The following is a 16,807-nucleotide window of genomic DNA, read 5'->3' as shown; positions in this document are numbered from 1 at the left end:
CATGGTGTATTTCCAGCATCAACGAGGTCCCGAACGGTGCAAAGCCAAGCAAAGTCCGCTCTTCTTCATCCCCCCACTCTTCGGATCGCCCAAAAGGTAGGTCTTCTCACCCATTGCTTCTAGTTAAAACCTATCATGTGTGTGAGTTATGTGTGTGCATTTTTCTGTATTTTTCGTCAGCCATAGTGTATAAAATGTCATGCATAAACCAGCATGTAGAATGTTTAGGGGTTTGGTTTATTAAAAATAATGTTTTTAATCCAACGTTGGATCTAGTATGGTGTGCGTGTGTTTGAAATGAGATTTTTGTATGTCAGCGTTTTCCAGTGTTTCCCAGTCCCATATACCTTGTGTTAGTCGAGTTTAGTACTTTAGAAATCGGGTAAATTTTATTTGATGTCTTAGGCGTTTTTAGATTTTGATAAAAGTAAGTATCGATTGTTGTTTTTCTAGTTTTCAGGTATGTCGTTCAATCAGCTGTAGCATTTTCTGTTTTAATGTATTTTGACAAATTGGTAAGGTGTTTTAGTTATCGTTTATAGTTAGTCTTAATCATGTATTATCGTTTGCCATTTCTGAATTTCTGTTTTGTATTTAGGTTAGCCGATTATCTTAGGTTGTTAATTTAGCATTTTCTGTTTTGATTTAAGTTTCAGCGTGTTAAGTAGATTAGTTATAGTTATTCATAGTTATAAAAATTCCAGTTTAGTCGTGTATTAGGTAGTGTAAATATACTTTATTATTGATGTTTCATTAGTTTACATTTTCGTTTTAGTCTTGTGTGTAAGTGTAGTCGTCTTCTCCGAATGTAGGGTGTCGGCCATTAGAGGTCCAGCAAGGTTTAGTTTTAATAGTTTGTTAATTTAGGATAATTTAGATTTCGATTATAGTTATTTGTTTCATATATTTTAGTTGATGTGTTAGTGTAGATTTAAGGTAATGTGTGTTTCATTTCATGTAGTTAAAGTTATGTAGGAAATAGTATATTAGTTAATGTTTGGTGTTTTGATACTATATTTAATCATAGGTTAATTAGCATTTTTATTTCCTTGAATTTCGTTTTGGTTAAATTAGTCTTAACTTAATATTTTTAATTTTCATATAGAGGTAAAATAGATAGTTATGCATTTTCGTGCTTCATTAGTCTTTATTACCCTTTGAATTATGTTGATATTTCCTAACTTAGCTAGGTTAATATTAGAATAGATTAGGTACTTTTATTTTAGTCAAAGGGCATTGAGGTCATTGAATTGGAATGCGTTTTTGGTAAAAGATCAATCCCTCTAAAATCTTGAATTGCAATTAAGAGGAAAGCTTCATTTCCCAATCCAGCTATAAATGAGTTACCTTTTCAAGGTTGAAAACCCTTTGGAATTCCAAAGGCCCTTTAAAGAGAGTTACACGATTTTATGGAAACCCTTTGGAATTCCAAAGGTCCTTTCAAAAGCATTTACACGAATTTTGGGAAGTTTTGAACTTATAAAGACTCATTTAAAGCCAACCCCAAAAATCGTGTGGGATGCTTTGGGAATGTTTTCAAAAAGAAGATTTAATGCTTGAAATTTCAAAAGGTTTTCTAAAATAGTTCACACGAATTGGGAAGGTTAATTAAGAATGCTATTTATTGTATTCAACCCCAAAAATTCGTGGAATGTGATTTTGGAAAGGATTTCAAAATAAATGACTTGCTTTTAATGCCAATATGGAAAAACGTGTGAAGCAATAGGCTGGACGGTTTTTGAAGATTATCCTTTTTCAAAGAGTAATTAAGGCAAGAAGAGGAGGAGTTGGTTTCATACCAAATTCGTGGTTTCCTATTTAAAGCCCTATTTAGTATTGCTTAGATTGACTTAGTCTTAATTAGGTGCTACTTAAAGTAGTAATATAGCATTAGCATTAGATTTTAGGAAATCGTGTGTATTTAATTAGGGTAAGTTATTGAATTAAATTAGGTTTGTAAATTCGTGTAGGTCTAATTAGGTAGATTCTAATTGTAGTGTATATCTAATGTAGTAATTAATTTAGATTAACCCTACCTTAGTTGGATTAGTTAATGACTCTAGGTTGGTGTGTAGTCAATGCCTTATTCAAAACCGCCACCTAGACTAACCCTAGTTAAGTAAACCTAACCGACCCTAGTCTAACCGACCTTATCTAACCCTAGTTAGTTAATAACCATAGTTAGATATTTAACCCTAACCTTAGTTTAGTTAACTAGTTCGCCCTAGTTTAACCAATGTAACTAACCTAGTTAGTTAGTTGAGCCGAGCCCTAGTCAACCCTAGTTAACCTCATTTGACCTTAGTTAACTCTACCTAATCCCAATAGCCGACCCCTAGTTACACTCTCTTAACCCTAACCGACCTACTTATACCAATCGACCCCCTATTCTAAACCTTAACCGACCCCTACTTTATCCCATCCAACCCTAGCAACCTTAGTTAATAAACCCTAATCATTAGATAATTAGGTAACCCTAGGAGACTAATCTTAGTTAACCTCTAACCCTAGTTAGATTAAACCTTAGTTAGTTAGACTAATTAACCCTAGTCGACCTTAGCTAACCATAGGTATTAACCCTACCCTATCCATAACCGATCCCTAGTTAGACTAACCTTAGATTTAGTTAACCTTAGTTAGTAAAATAATCCTAGTTATTAGGTTAACAATAGTTAGTGCCTAACCGTAGTTAATTAATTAACCCTAGATAGTTAGTTAACATAGCAGTAGGTGAGTAGTTGTTTTAGTAAGTTAGAATTAATATTAGAATAGATAGTTAATTTAGTTAGTGATATTAGATGGTATATATTAGGTTTAATTAGAGTTTAGATTAATTTAGATATCTTATTTAGAGTATTAGTGAGTTTAGGTTAGGTTAGTTCTTAAATTTTATAATGTAATGTAATTGTTATTGTTTTCTGTATTTTAACAGTAGGATAGGTTCAGTTAGGACTGTTTTTGTACGTAATTCAATGTCCAAATGTCAATTATGGATTCAAAGGGATGAATAGTGCACTGAACCAAAACCCTAATTTTTACCCGATCGTGCACTAGTTATTTCATATGAATTTTTCGTGAATTTCCTGAAAATTATTTTTCTATTCTTTACATTGGTGTGTTAACAGTCTGTAGACCAAATTTCAGCTCGATCCGAGTTGATTTGGTCTGCTTTTTAAGCGTTTTATGAAAACAGCTTTTTCTGATTTTGAAATTTCGGGTCCAGCGATTTCCCAAATTATCCTGATTTTGAAGCGCTTCGTTCTGGAGATCCAAAATGTATTTTTCATTTCTGTAAAATGTGTCACATTCTTGGATCTGTCTTTTACAGAATAGAAGTGATTTGACTAATTTTGAAATTCGTTTGACTCCTCAAACAGTCATTTTGTGAAAAGCTGTCAGAATCCATTTTTACCTTCTTTAGGGACAAAACAGTCTTTTAACTATTTGTCTGATCTCGTGTAGTTTTACTGTTTTCTAGCATTGCAGTCAGTATATTAACAGTATTTAGAGTAATTAGAGTTGCTTAGTTTAGTTAGTTCACTTAGTTAGTATAATTTTAGTTTTATATATTTAAATTAATTGTAGTTTAATGTAGAAATAGTTTAGAATTAGTTATAGATGTAATTTAGATTAAGTATTGATTTAGTTACTGACTTTTGTTTTTATTTTGTAGGTTGTTAAGTTAGAACAGGTTCACAGGTGTAATTCAATTATACTATGCGACTGCACTTGAAGTGAAAAGATAGAAATGCCCCTGGAGACCTGCAGAAGACTTAGCCTCCGATTTTAGTTTATTTTCATAGTTTAGAATGTATTTAATGTAACTTGTAAACATTAACATAGTTGTAAACTTTGTTTTTATTAATAAAATTTTATTTTGGAATTAATTCAGAAATATCCCGTTCCCTGTGGATTCGACCCGTACTCGCCACTTCGGTGGAAAGTCGGTTTTATATCTTTGATTGACGATTTTCTCATGCTTTTATTGAAAATTATTGTTTAAAAATATCAACTTCAAAAGGCCAACCAAATTTTGGCGCCGTTGCCGGGGAACGGCGATTTATTCTGATTATTTCTGAGATATCATTTTATTAATATATGTGTTTAGTTTAGCTTAGTTTATTTAATTGTTTTAGTTTGTAGAATTAACATTGTTAGAAAAATATAGGGTTCATTTGCTGTTTTTCTTAAAGATTCACTGAATTCCATGCTTCAATGATTTATTAAACATGTGAGTCTTAGATAAAATAGTGTGAATTCCTGTATTTACTGATTTTCTGATTTAGAATAGCTTATCTTTTATTTCATAGAAGTAATTAACTTATTTTAACATTGTTAACATAGTTGCATAGTTTAATTAGATTAGTTTAACATAGTTTAAAATAGAATAGTTGTTAACTTGCTGATTTAGATTAGATTGATTATCTTAGCTTAATTCTAACATAGGTTAGCTGCTATTTTTGTTCATTGTTTTACTGATTTAGACCTAGATTTAGGTTTACTAATTGCATTGATATATTATTCTGACATAGTCTAGTCGTTTTATGTATTAGTGTTCTTATGTTATTAACTATAGTGTATGATGTATCATATGTATATTAAAATAAAGTAGTAGTATTCATGTATTTTATTCTGAATTTTATTTTGATTTCTTTTGAATTTCATTGTTTACATGTATGAACAATCGATCCATCAATGTATGAGTTCAAGTAATCGAATATGAAGAAGTCTTCAAGAGTAGAACATTGACCAAATGAGCAGAAAACTATGCATTTGTACATGCATAGTGGTAGTGCAGAGTCCAGTCAATCGACAACTCCAGAGGGTCGAGTATGCCAGGTTGTATCAATCCTTTCTCCTTATTCATTTCATTGTTCTATAGTGTGCATCTGTATTACATGTTTACATTATTCTGTATGCCACTAGGGACAGTGTCATTCAAGCATGGGGGGATGGTTTAGATGCACAAATTTAAAAAAAAAAATCTTCATGTCTGATAGCTTAAAACTCATAAAAGTAGGTCTTTTTAGAATAAGTTGTAGCATTTATGATTGTATTTCTCCATGATCTGACAATTTAGAAATGTATAAGCCCCATGTGAATTTTTTTTTCTTATCTGATTTAAATGGAGTAGTTGTTTATGAAATAGTTAAAGAAAAGATAGTATTTACATGTTATAAAGTTTTGAATCACTGCAGTATAAGTATGCACAGTGTGTTTTATGAGAAAAGTGAGCAATTGAATTATGTTTTGAAAAATGAGCTTAATAGAATAGAACTACGTTTAGTTGTTGATTTCTTTGTGAATCCTAGTAGTGGAACTCAGACACGAGTGTAAATGTTTGAGTCTCTTACGAAATGGATAACGAAGGAGATTATTCTCTTATCTAGTCGATATATGTGGCCTTTGTGGTTCGAGTAAGTAGAGTCTGAAGGGTGTTTTACAGCTGGTGCCCTAAAGCCAGCTGGTTTAGGAGTCATCGATTCGAAAGCTTGTTACATGGACTGCATAGAAAGCCTAAGAGATATAGACATTGCACATGATGAGAGGAAAACTATACGTAACTATTAGAATTGAAGGTTTAGTGACTCGAGCAATTAAGTCCGAGGGATACTTTGTATCTAGTGCCCTAAGACCGGCCGGCTTGGGAGTCACTGACCTAAAGCTCGCTACACGGGTCATGAGACTTGATATTCGAAATAGTGCTCAATTTAGAAGATTGAAAAAGAGTAAAAATTGAATATAAAAAGAAAAAGAATGAGCTTAAAGAGAGAAATTCAATGCTTAAGAATAATTACTGAATTACTGTGCAGAAAATATACAGGTGAGGATAAATGAGTAAAACATGATAAAACTTGATTTTCTGAAAAAGATTCATAAATAATTACAAGTTTAGAGAAGTGAAAGAAAAATGATTTTTACTATGGTGGCATAGAAATTTCTGAATTTGTTTTGAAAATGTAGATTACATGAAATATTTGTTTACAATAAGTTCTTAATTGCCTATTATTTCTGAAAAATTATTCATGCATGATTTTGATGTTTGTGGGTAGCATCTCTGCAAACCCTCACGAGACCTTACTCGTCCACTGTGGTAACCCAGGGGTTTAAAGGGCATGTTGCATGTGCTAAATGCAACCGTGATTCCTACGAAAGTGAGTTAGTTTATTTTATTTTATTTTATTTTTTTATTTAATAAGAGCTTTCATGATTATTGGGTAGTCCATATTTTTATTGCATGTTAGAGTGTATTGCTAGGGACTAGCAATTATTCTAGCATGGGGGTATTTGATGATGCATAAATATCACGTTTTCATAATACAATTTCACTGCATAAATGCATCATCTATAGGTTTAAAGCATACACTTAGGTGCATAATGATGTTATGGAGCTCTGGTTTGAATTTCATCAAAACCGGAGTTAATTTGAAGGAATTATGGCATTTACAGTGTAACGGGTCAAATATCGGATCGATTTGAGAGATTTGGATCCAGACGCCCATTTGGACTTTGGATCTGGACCAAATTACATGGATTTAACCTAAATCCAGCCCACTTAAGTTTTGTAAAAACATTTTCTAAAAACCCCTTGCAGAAAGAGGCGCCCAGCAAATATTTTTATTTTAAACCTGTTTTTGAAAATAAACCCAAAGTAGCCAAAACGTCAAAAGGAGGGGGCGCCCATTCCAGCTGGGTCTTTGCCTTGGTTTTTGTGCCCTAGGGGCACGAGTCTAACTCCAGCCTCTTCTCAACCCTCACCTCCTTCCATCTCCATTGAAGACATGGCGAAAAGCTTGAGATCCAAGCCTTCTAACTTGTCTCCCTTTCAAATCCTTTCATTTCTTTAGCTTCCATGTTGGCTAATCTCCATGTGTGCTGTGTTTTGCAGGTGCAGCAGAGGTGGGAAACACTTTTCTTGGGTGGAAGTGCGAAACACTCCAACGAGAAGGGCCGGCTCTACCTCCATCCGGTCTTCTACGCCCCCCGATCGAGAATCGGTTCACATTTCATCTTCAGTGGATTTCCAACGTGTTGCAGCTGTAGGACATGGTACCATGGCGTATTTCCAGCATCAACGAGGTCCCAAACGGTGCAAAGCCAAGCAAAGTCCGCTCTTCTTCATCCCCCCACTCTTCGGATCGCCCAAAAGGTAGGTCTTCTCACCCATTGCTTCTAGTTAAAACCTATCATGTGTGTGAGTTATGTATGTGCATTTTTCTGTATTTTTTGTCAGCCATAGTGTAGAAAATGTCATGCATAAACCAGCATGTAGAATGTTTAGGGGTTTGGTTTATTAAAAATAATGTTTTTAATCCAACGTTGGATCTAGTATGGTGTGCATGTGTTTGAAATGAGATTTTTGTATGTCATCGTTTTCCAGTGTTTCCCAGTCCCATATACTTTGTGTTAGTTGAGTTTAGTACTTTAGGAATCGGGTAAATTTCATTTGATGTCTTAGGCGTTTTTAGATTTTGATAAAAGTAAGTATCGATTGTTGTTTTTCTAGTTTTTAGGTATGTCGTTCAATCAGCTGTAGCATTTTCTGTTTTAATGTATTTTGACAAATTGGTAAGGTGTTTTAGTTATCGTTTATAGTTAGTCTTAATCATGTATTATCGTTTGCCATTTCTGAATTTCTGTTTTGTATTTAGGTTAGCCGATTATCTTAGGTTGTTAATTTAGCATTTTCTGTTTTGATTTAAGTTTCAGCGTGTTAAGTAGATTAGTTATAGTTATTCATAGTTATAAAAATTCCAGTTTAGTCGTGTATTAGGTAGTGTAAATATACTTTATTATTGATGTTTCATTAGTTTACATTTTCGTTTTAGTCTTGTGTGTAAGTGTAGTCGTCTTCTCCGAATGTAGGGTGTCGGCCATTAGAGGTCCAGCAAGGTTTAGTTTTAATAGTTTGTTAATTTAGGATAATTTAGATTTCGATTATAGTTATTTGTTTCATATATTTTAGTTGATGTGTTAGTGTAGATTTAAGGTAATGTGTGTTTCATTTCATGTAGTTAAAGTTATGTAGGAAATAGTATATTAGTTAATGTTTGGTGTTTTGATACTATATTTAATCATAGGTTAATTAGCATTTTTATTTCCTTGAATTTCGTTTTGGTTAAATTAGTCTTAACTTAATATTTTTAATTTTCATATAGAGGTAAAATAGATAGTTATGCATTTTCGTGCTTCATTAGTCTTTATTACCCTTTGAATTATGTTGATATTTCCTAACTTAGCTAGGTTAATATTAGAATAGATTAGGTACTTTTATTTTAGTCAAAGGGCATTGAGGTCATTGAATTGGAATGCGTTTTTGGTAAAAGATCAATCCCTCTAAAATCTTGAATTGCAATTAAGAGGAAAGCTTCATTTCCCAATCCAGCTATAAATGAGTTACCTTTTCAAGGTTGAAAACCCTTTGGAATTCCAAAGGCCCTTTAAAGAGAGTTACACGATTTTATGGAAACCCTTTGGAATTCCAAAGGTCCTTTCAAAAGCATTTACACAAATTTTGGGAAGTTTTGAACTTATAAAGACTCATTTAAAGCCAACCCCAAAAATCGTGTGGGATGCTTTGGGAATGTTTTCAAAAAGAAGATTTAATGCTTGAAATTTCAAAAGGTTTTCTAAAATAGTTCACACGAATTGGGAAGGTTAATTAAGAATGCTATTTATTGTATTCAACCCCAAAAATTTGTGGAATGTGATTTTGGAAAGGATTTCAAAATAAATGACTTGCTTTTAATGCCAATATGGAAAAACGTGTGAAGCAATAGGCTGGACGGTTTTTGAAGATTATCCTTTTTCAAAGAGTAATTAAGGCAAGAAGAGGAGGAGTTGGTTTCATACCAAATTCGTAGTTTCCTATTTAAAGCCCTATTTAGTATTGCTTAGATTGACTTAGTCTTAATTAGGTGCTACTTAAAGTAGTAATATAGCATTAGCATTAGATTTTAGGAAATCGTGTGTATTTAATTAGGGTAAGTTATTGAATTAAATTAGGTTTGTAAATTCGTGTAGGTCTAATTAGGTAGATTCTAATTGTAGTGTATATCTAATGTAGTAATTAATTTAGATTAACCCTACCTTAGTTGGATTAGTTAATGACTCTAGGTTGGTGTGTAGTCAATGCCTTATTCAAAACCGCCACCTAGACTAACCCTAGTTAAGTAAACCTAACCGACCCTAGTCTAACCGACCTTATCTAACCCTAGTTAGTTAATAACCATAGTTAGATATTTAACCCTAACCTTAGTTTAGTTAACTAGTTCGCCCTAGTTTAACCAATGTAACTAACCTAGTTAGTTAGTTGAGTCGAGCCCTAGTCAACCCTAGTTAACCTCATTTGACCTTAGTTAACTCTACCTAATCCCAATAGCCGACCCCTAGTTACACTCTCTTAACCCTAACCGACCTACTTATCCCAATCGACCCCCTATTCTAAACCTTAACCGACCCCTACTTTATCCCATCAGACCCTAGCAACCTTAGTTAATAAACCCTAATCATTAGATAATTAGGTAACCCTAGGAGACTAATCTTAGTTAACCTCTAACCCTAGTTAGATTAAACCTTAGTTAGTTAGACTAATTAACCCTAGTCGACCTTAGCTAACCATAGGTATTAACCCTACCCTATCCATAACCGATCCCTAGTTAGACTAACCTTAGATTTAGTTAACCTTAGTTAGTAAAATAATCCTAGTTATTAGGTTAACAATAGTTAGTGCCTAACCGTAGTTAATTAATTAACCCTAGATAGTTAGTTAACATAGCAGTAGGTGAGTAGTTGTTTTAGTAAGTTAGAATTAATATTAGAATAGATAGTTAATTTAGTTAGTGATATTAGATGGTATATATTAGGTTTAATTAGAGTTTAGATTAATTTAGATATCTTATTTAGAGTATTAGTGAGTTTAGGTTAGGTTAGTTCTTAAATTTTATAATGTAATGTAATTGTTATTGTTTTCTGTATTTTAACAGTAGGATAGGTTCAGTTAGGACTGTTTTTGTACGTAATTCAATGTCCAAATGTCAATTATGGATTCAAAGGGATGAATAGTGCACTGAACCAAAACCCTAATTTTTACCCGATCGTGCACTAGTTATTTCATATGGATTTTTCGTGAATTTCCTGAAAATTATTTTTCTATTCTTTACATTGGTGTGTTAGCAGTCTGTAGACCAAATTTCAGATCGATCCGAGTTGATTTGGTCTGCTTTTTAAGCATATTATGAAAACAGCTTTTTTTGATTTTGAAATTTTGGGTCCAGCGATTTCCCAAATTATCCTGATTTTGAAACGCTTCGTTCTGGAGATCCAAAACGTATTTTTCATTTCTGTAAAATGTGTCAGATTTTTGGATCTGTCTATTACAGAATAGAAGTGATTTGACTAATTTTGAAATTCGTTTGACTCCTCAAACAGTCGTTTTGTGAAAAGCTGTCAGAATCCATTTTTACCTTCTTTAGGGACAAAACAGTCTTTTAACTATTTGTCTGATCTCGTGTAGTTTTACTGTTTTCTAGCATTGCAGTCAGTATATTAACAGTATTTAGAGTAATTAGAGTTGCTTAGTTTAGTTAGTTCACTTAGTTAGTATAATTTTAGTTTTATATATTTAAATTAACTGTAGTTTAATGTAGAAATAGTTTAGAATTAGTTATAGATGTAATTTAGATTAAGTATTGATTTAGTTACTGACTTTTGTTTTTATTTTGTAGGTTGTTAAGTTAGAACAGGTTCACAGGTGTAATTCAATTATACTATGCGACTGCACTTGAAGTGAAAAGACAGAAATGCCCCTGGAGACCTGCAGAAGACTTAGCCTCCGATTTTAGTTTATTTTCATAGTTTAGAATGTATTTAATGTAACTTATAAACATTAACATAGTTGTAAACTTTGTTTTTATTAATAAAATTTTATTTTGGAATTAATTCAGAAATATCCCGTTCCCTGTGGATTCGACCCGTACTCGCCACTTCGGTGGAAAGTCGGTTTTATATCTTTGGTTGACGATTTTCCCATGCTTTTATTGAAAATTATTGTTTAAAAATATCAACTTTAAAAGGCCAACCAAATTTTGGCGCCGTTGCCGGGGAACGGCGATTTATTCTGATTATTTCTGAGATATCATTTTATTAATATATGTGTTTAGTTTAACTTAGTTTATTTAATTGTTTTAGTTTGTAGAATTAACATTGTTAGAAAAATATAGGGTTCATTTGCTGTTTTTCTTAAAGATTCACTGAATTCCATGCTTCAATGATTTATTAAACATGTGAGTCTTAGATAAAATAGTGTGAATTCCTGTATTTACTGATTTTCTGATTTAGAATAGCTTATCTTTTATTTCATAGAAGTAATTAACTTATTTTAACATTGTTAACATAGTTGCATAGTTTAATTAGATTAGTTTAACATAGTTTAAAATAGAATAGTTGTTAACTTGCTGATTTAGATTAGATTGATTATCTTAGCTTAATTCTAACATAGGTTAGCTGCTATTTTTGTTCATTGTTTTACTGATTTAGACCTAGATTTAGGTTTACTAATTGCATTGATATATTATTCTGACATAGTCTAGTCGTTTTATGTATTAGTGTTCTTATGTTATTAACTATAGTGTATGATGTATCATATGTATATTAAAATAAAGTAGTAGTATTCATGTATTTTATTCTGAATTTTATTTTGATTTCTTTTGAATTTCATTGTTTACATGTATGAACAATCGATCCATCAATGTATGAGTTCAAGTAATCGAATATGAAGAAGTCTTCAAGAGTAGAACATTGACCAAATGAGCAGAAAACTATGCATTTGTACATGCATAGTGGTAGTGCAGAGTCCAGTCAATCGACAACTCCAGAGGGTCGAGTATGCCAGGTTGTATCAATCCTTTCTCCTTATTCATTTCATTGTTCTATAGTGTGCATCTGTATTACATGTTTACATTATTCTGTATGCCACTAGGGACAGTGTCATTCAAGCATGGGGGGATGGTTTAGATGCACAAATTTAAAAAAAAAAATCTTCATGTCTGATAGCTTAAAACTCATAAAAGTAGGTCTTTTTAGAATAAGTTGTAGCATTTATGATTGTATTTCTCCATGATCTGACAATTTAGAAATGTATAAGCCCCATGTGAATTTTTTTTTCTTATCTGATTTAAATGGAGTAGTTGTTTATGAAATAGTTAAAGAAAAGATAGTATTTACATGTTATAAAGTTTTGAATCACTGCAGTATAAGTATGCACAGTGTGTTTTATGAGAAAAGTGAGCAATTGAATTATGTTTTGAAAAATGAGCTTAATAGAATAGAACTACGTTTAGTTGTTGATTTCTTTGTGAATCCTAGTAGTGGAACTCAGACACGAGTGTAAATGTTTGAGTCTCTTACGAAATGGATAACGAAGGAGATTATTCTCTTATCTAGTCGATATATGTGGCCTTTGTGGTTCGAGTAAGTAGAGTCTGAAGGGTGTTTTACAGCTGGTGCCCTAAAGCCAGCTGGTTTAGGAGTCATCGATTCGAAAGCTTGTTACATGGACTGCATAGAAAGCCTAAGAGATATAGACATTGCACATGATGAGAGGAAAACTATACGTAACTATTAGAATTGAAGGTTTAGTGACTCGAGCAATTAAGTCCGAGGGATACTTTGTATCTAGTGCCCTAAGACCGGCCGGCTTGGGAGTCACTGACCTAAAGCTCGCTACACGGGTCATGAGACTTGATATTCGAAATAGTGCTCAATTTAGAAGATTGAAAAAGAGTAAAAATTGAATATAAAAAGAAAAAGAATGAGCTTAAAGAGAGAAATTCAATGCTTAAGAATAATTACTGAATTACTGTGCAGAAAATATACAGGTGAGGATAAATGAGTAAAACATGATAAAACTTGATTTTCTGAAAAAGATTCATAAATAATTACAAGTTTAGAGAAGTGAAAGAAAAATGATTTTTACTATGGTGGCATAGAAATTTCTGAATTTGTTTTGAAAATGTAGATTACATGAAATATTTGTTTACAATAAGTTCTTAATTGCCTATTATTTCTGAAAAATTATTCATGCATGATTTTGATGTTTGTGGGTAGCATCTCTGCAAACCCTCACGAGACCTTACTCGTCCACTGTGGTAACCCAGGGGTTTAAAGGGCATGTTGCATGTGCTAAATGCAACCGTGATTCCTACGAAAGTGAGTTAGTTTATTTTATTTTATTTTATTTTTTTATTTAATAAGAGCTTTCATGATTATTGGGTAGTCCATATTTTTATTGCATGTTAGAGTGTATTGCTAGGGACTAGCAATTATTCTAGCATGGGGGTATTTGATGATGCATAAATATCACGTTTTCATAATACAATTTCACTGCATAAATGCATCATCTATAGGTTTAAAGCATACACTTAGGTGCATAATGATGTTATGGAGCTCTGGTTTGAATTTCATCAAAACCGGAGTTAATTTGAAGGAATTATGGCATTTACAGTGTAACGGGTCAAATATCGGATCGATTTGAGAGATTTGGATCCAGACGCCCATTTGGACTTTGGATCTGGACCAAATTACATGGATTTAACCTAGATCCAGCCCACTTAAGTTTTGTAAAAACATTTTCTAAAAACCCCCTGCAGAAAGAGGCGCCCAGCAAATATTTTTATTTTAAACCTGTTTTTGAAAATAGACCCAAAGTAGCCAAAACCTCAAAAGGAGGGGGGCGCCCATTCCAGCTGGCTCTTTGCCTTGGTTTTTGTGGCCTAGGGGCACAAGTCTAACTCCAGCCTCTTCTTAACCCTCACCTCCTTCCATCTCCATTGAAGACATGGCGAAAAGCTTGAGATCCAAGCCTTCTAACTTGTCTCCCTTTCAAATCCTTTCATTTCTTTAGCTTCCATGTTGGCTAATCTCCATGTGTGCTGTGTTTTGCAGGTGCAGCAGAGGTGGGAAACACTTTTCTTGGGTGGAAGTGCGAAACACTCCAACGAGAAGGGCCGGCTCTACCTCCATCCGGTCTTCTACGCCCCCCGATCGAGAATCGGTTCACATTTCATCTTCAGTGGATTTCCAACGTGTTGCAGCTGTAGGACATGGTACCATGGCGTATTTCCAGCATCAACGAGGTCCCAAACGGTGCAAAGCCAAGCAAAGTCCGCTCTTCTTCATCCCCCCACTCTTCGGATCGCCCAAAAGGTAGGTCTTCTCACCCATTGCTTCTAGTTAAAACCTATCATGTGTGTGAGTTATGTGTGTGCATTTTTCTGTATTTTTTGTCAGCCATAGTGTAGAAAATGTCATGCATAAACCAGCATGTAGAATGTTTAGGGGTTTGGTTTATTAAAAATAATGTTTTTAATCCAACATTGGATCTAGTATGGTGTGCATGTGTTTGAAATGAGATTTTTGTATGTCAGCGTTTTCCAGTGTTTCCCAGTCCCATATACCTTGTGTTAGTCGAGTTTAGTACTTTAGGAATCGGGTAAATTTCATTTGATGTCTTAGGCATTTTTAGATTTTGATAAAAGTAAGTATCGATTGTTGTTTTTCTAGTTTTTAGGTATGTCGTTCAATCAGCTGTAGCCGTTTCTGTTTTAATGTATTTTGACAAATTGGTAAGGTGTTTTAGCTATCGTTTATAGTTAGTCTTAATCATGTATTATCGTTTGCCATTTCTGAATTTCTGTTTTGTATTTAGGTTAGCCGATTATCTTAGGTTGTTAATTTAGCATTTTCTGTTTTGATTTAAGTTTCAGCGTGTTAAGTAGATTAGTTATAGTTATTCATAGTTATAAAAATTCCAGTTTAGTCGTGTATTAGGTAGTGTAAATATACTTTATTATTGATGTTTCATTAGTTTACATTTTCGTTTTAGTCTTGTGTGTAAGTGTAGTCGTCTTCTCCGAATCTAGGGTGTCAGCCATTAGAGGTCCAGCAAGGTTTAGTTTTAATAGTTTGTTAATTTAGGATAATTTAGATTTCGATTATAGTTATTTGTTTCATATATTTTAGTTGATGTGTTAGTGTAGATTTAAGGTAATGTGTGTTTCATTTCATGTAGTTAAAGTTATGTAGGAAATAGTATATTAGTTAATGTTTGGTGTTTTGATAATATATTTAATCATAGGTTAATTAGCATTTTTATTTCCTTGAATTTCGTTTTGGTTAAATTAGTCTTAACTTAATATTTTTAATTTTCATATAGAGGTAAAATAGATAGTTATGCATTTTCGTGCTTCATTAGTCTTTATTACCCTTTGAATTATGTTGATATTTCCTAACTTAGCTAGGTTAATATTAGAATAGATTAGGTACTTTTATTTTAGTCAAAGGGCATTGAGGTCATTGAATTGGAATGCATTTTTGGTAAAAGATCAATCCCTCTAAAATCTTGAATTGCAATTAAGAGGAAAGCTTCATTTCCCAATCCAGCTATAAATGAGTTACCTTTTCAAGGTTGAAAACCCTTTGGAATTCCAAAGGCCCTTTAAAGAGAGTTACACGATTTTATGGAAACCCTTTGGAATTCCAAAGGTCCTTTCAAAAGCATTTACACGAATTTTGGGAAGTTTTGAACTTATAAAGACTCATTTAAAGCCAACCCCAAAAATCGTGTGGGATGCTTTGGGAATGTTTTCAAAAAGAAGATTTAATGCTTGAAATTTCAAAAGGTTTTCTAAAATAGTTCACACGAATTGGGAAGGTTAATTAAGAATGCTATTTATTGTATTCAACCCCAAAAATTCGTGGAATGTGATTTTGGAAAGGATTTCAAAATAAATGACTTGCTTTTAATGCCAATATGGAAAAACGTGTGAAGCAATAGGCTGGACGGTTTTTGAAGATTATCCTTTTTCAAAGAGTAATTAAGGCAAGAAGAGGAGGAGTTGGTTTCATACCAAATTCGTGGTTTCCTATTTAAAGCCCTATTTAGTATTGCTTAGATTGACTTAGTCTTAATTAGGTGCTACTTAAAGTAGTAATATAGCATTAGCATTAGATTTTAGGAAATCGTGTGTATTTAATTAGGGTAAGTTATTGAATTAAATTAGGTTTGTAAATTCGTGTAGGTCTAATTAGGTAGATTCTAATTGTAGTGTATATCTAATGTAGTAATTAATTTAGATTAACCCTACCTTAGTTGGATTAGTTAATGACTCTAGGTTGGTGTGTAGTCAATGCCTTATTCAAAACCGCCACCTAGACTAACCCTAGTTAAGTAAACCTAACCGACCCTAGTCTAACCGACCTTATCTAACCCTGGTTAGTTAATAACCATAGTTAGATATTTAACCCTAACCTTAGTTTAGTTAACTAGTTCGCCCTAGTTTAACCAATGTAACTAACCTAGTTAGTTAGTTGAGCCGAGCCCTAGTCAACCCTAGTTAACCTCATTTGACCTTAGTTAACTCTACCTAATCCCAATAGCCGACCCCTAGTTACACTCTCTTAACCCTAACCGACCTACTTATCCCAATCGACCCCCTATTCTAAACCTTAACCGACCCCTACTTTATCCCATCCGACCCTAGCAACCTTAGTTAATAAACCCTAATCATTAGATAATTAGGTAACCCTAGGAGACTAATCTTAGTTAACCTCTAACCCTAGTTAGATTAAACCTTAGTTAGTTAGACTAATTAACCCTAGTCGACCTTAGCTAACCATAGGTATTAACCCTACCCTATCCATAACCGATCCCTAGTTAGACTAACCTTAGATTTAGTTAACCTTAGTTAGTAAAATAATCCTAGTTATTAGGTTAACAATAGTTAGTGCCTAACCGTAGTTAATTAAT

This window comes from Nuphar pumila, chromosome 1 (genome assembly GCF_984573655.1).
Source record: "Nuphar pumila chromosome 1, dmNupPumi1.hap1.1, whole genome shotgun sequence".
NCBI classification, from domain to species: Eukaryota; Viridiplantae; Streptophyta; class Magnoliopsida; order Nymphaeales; family Nymphaeaceae; genus Nuphar; species Nuphar pumila.
Note: the sequence above shows the minus strand (reverse complement) of the source record.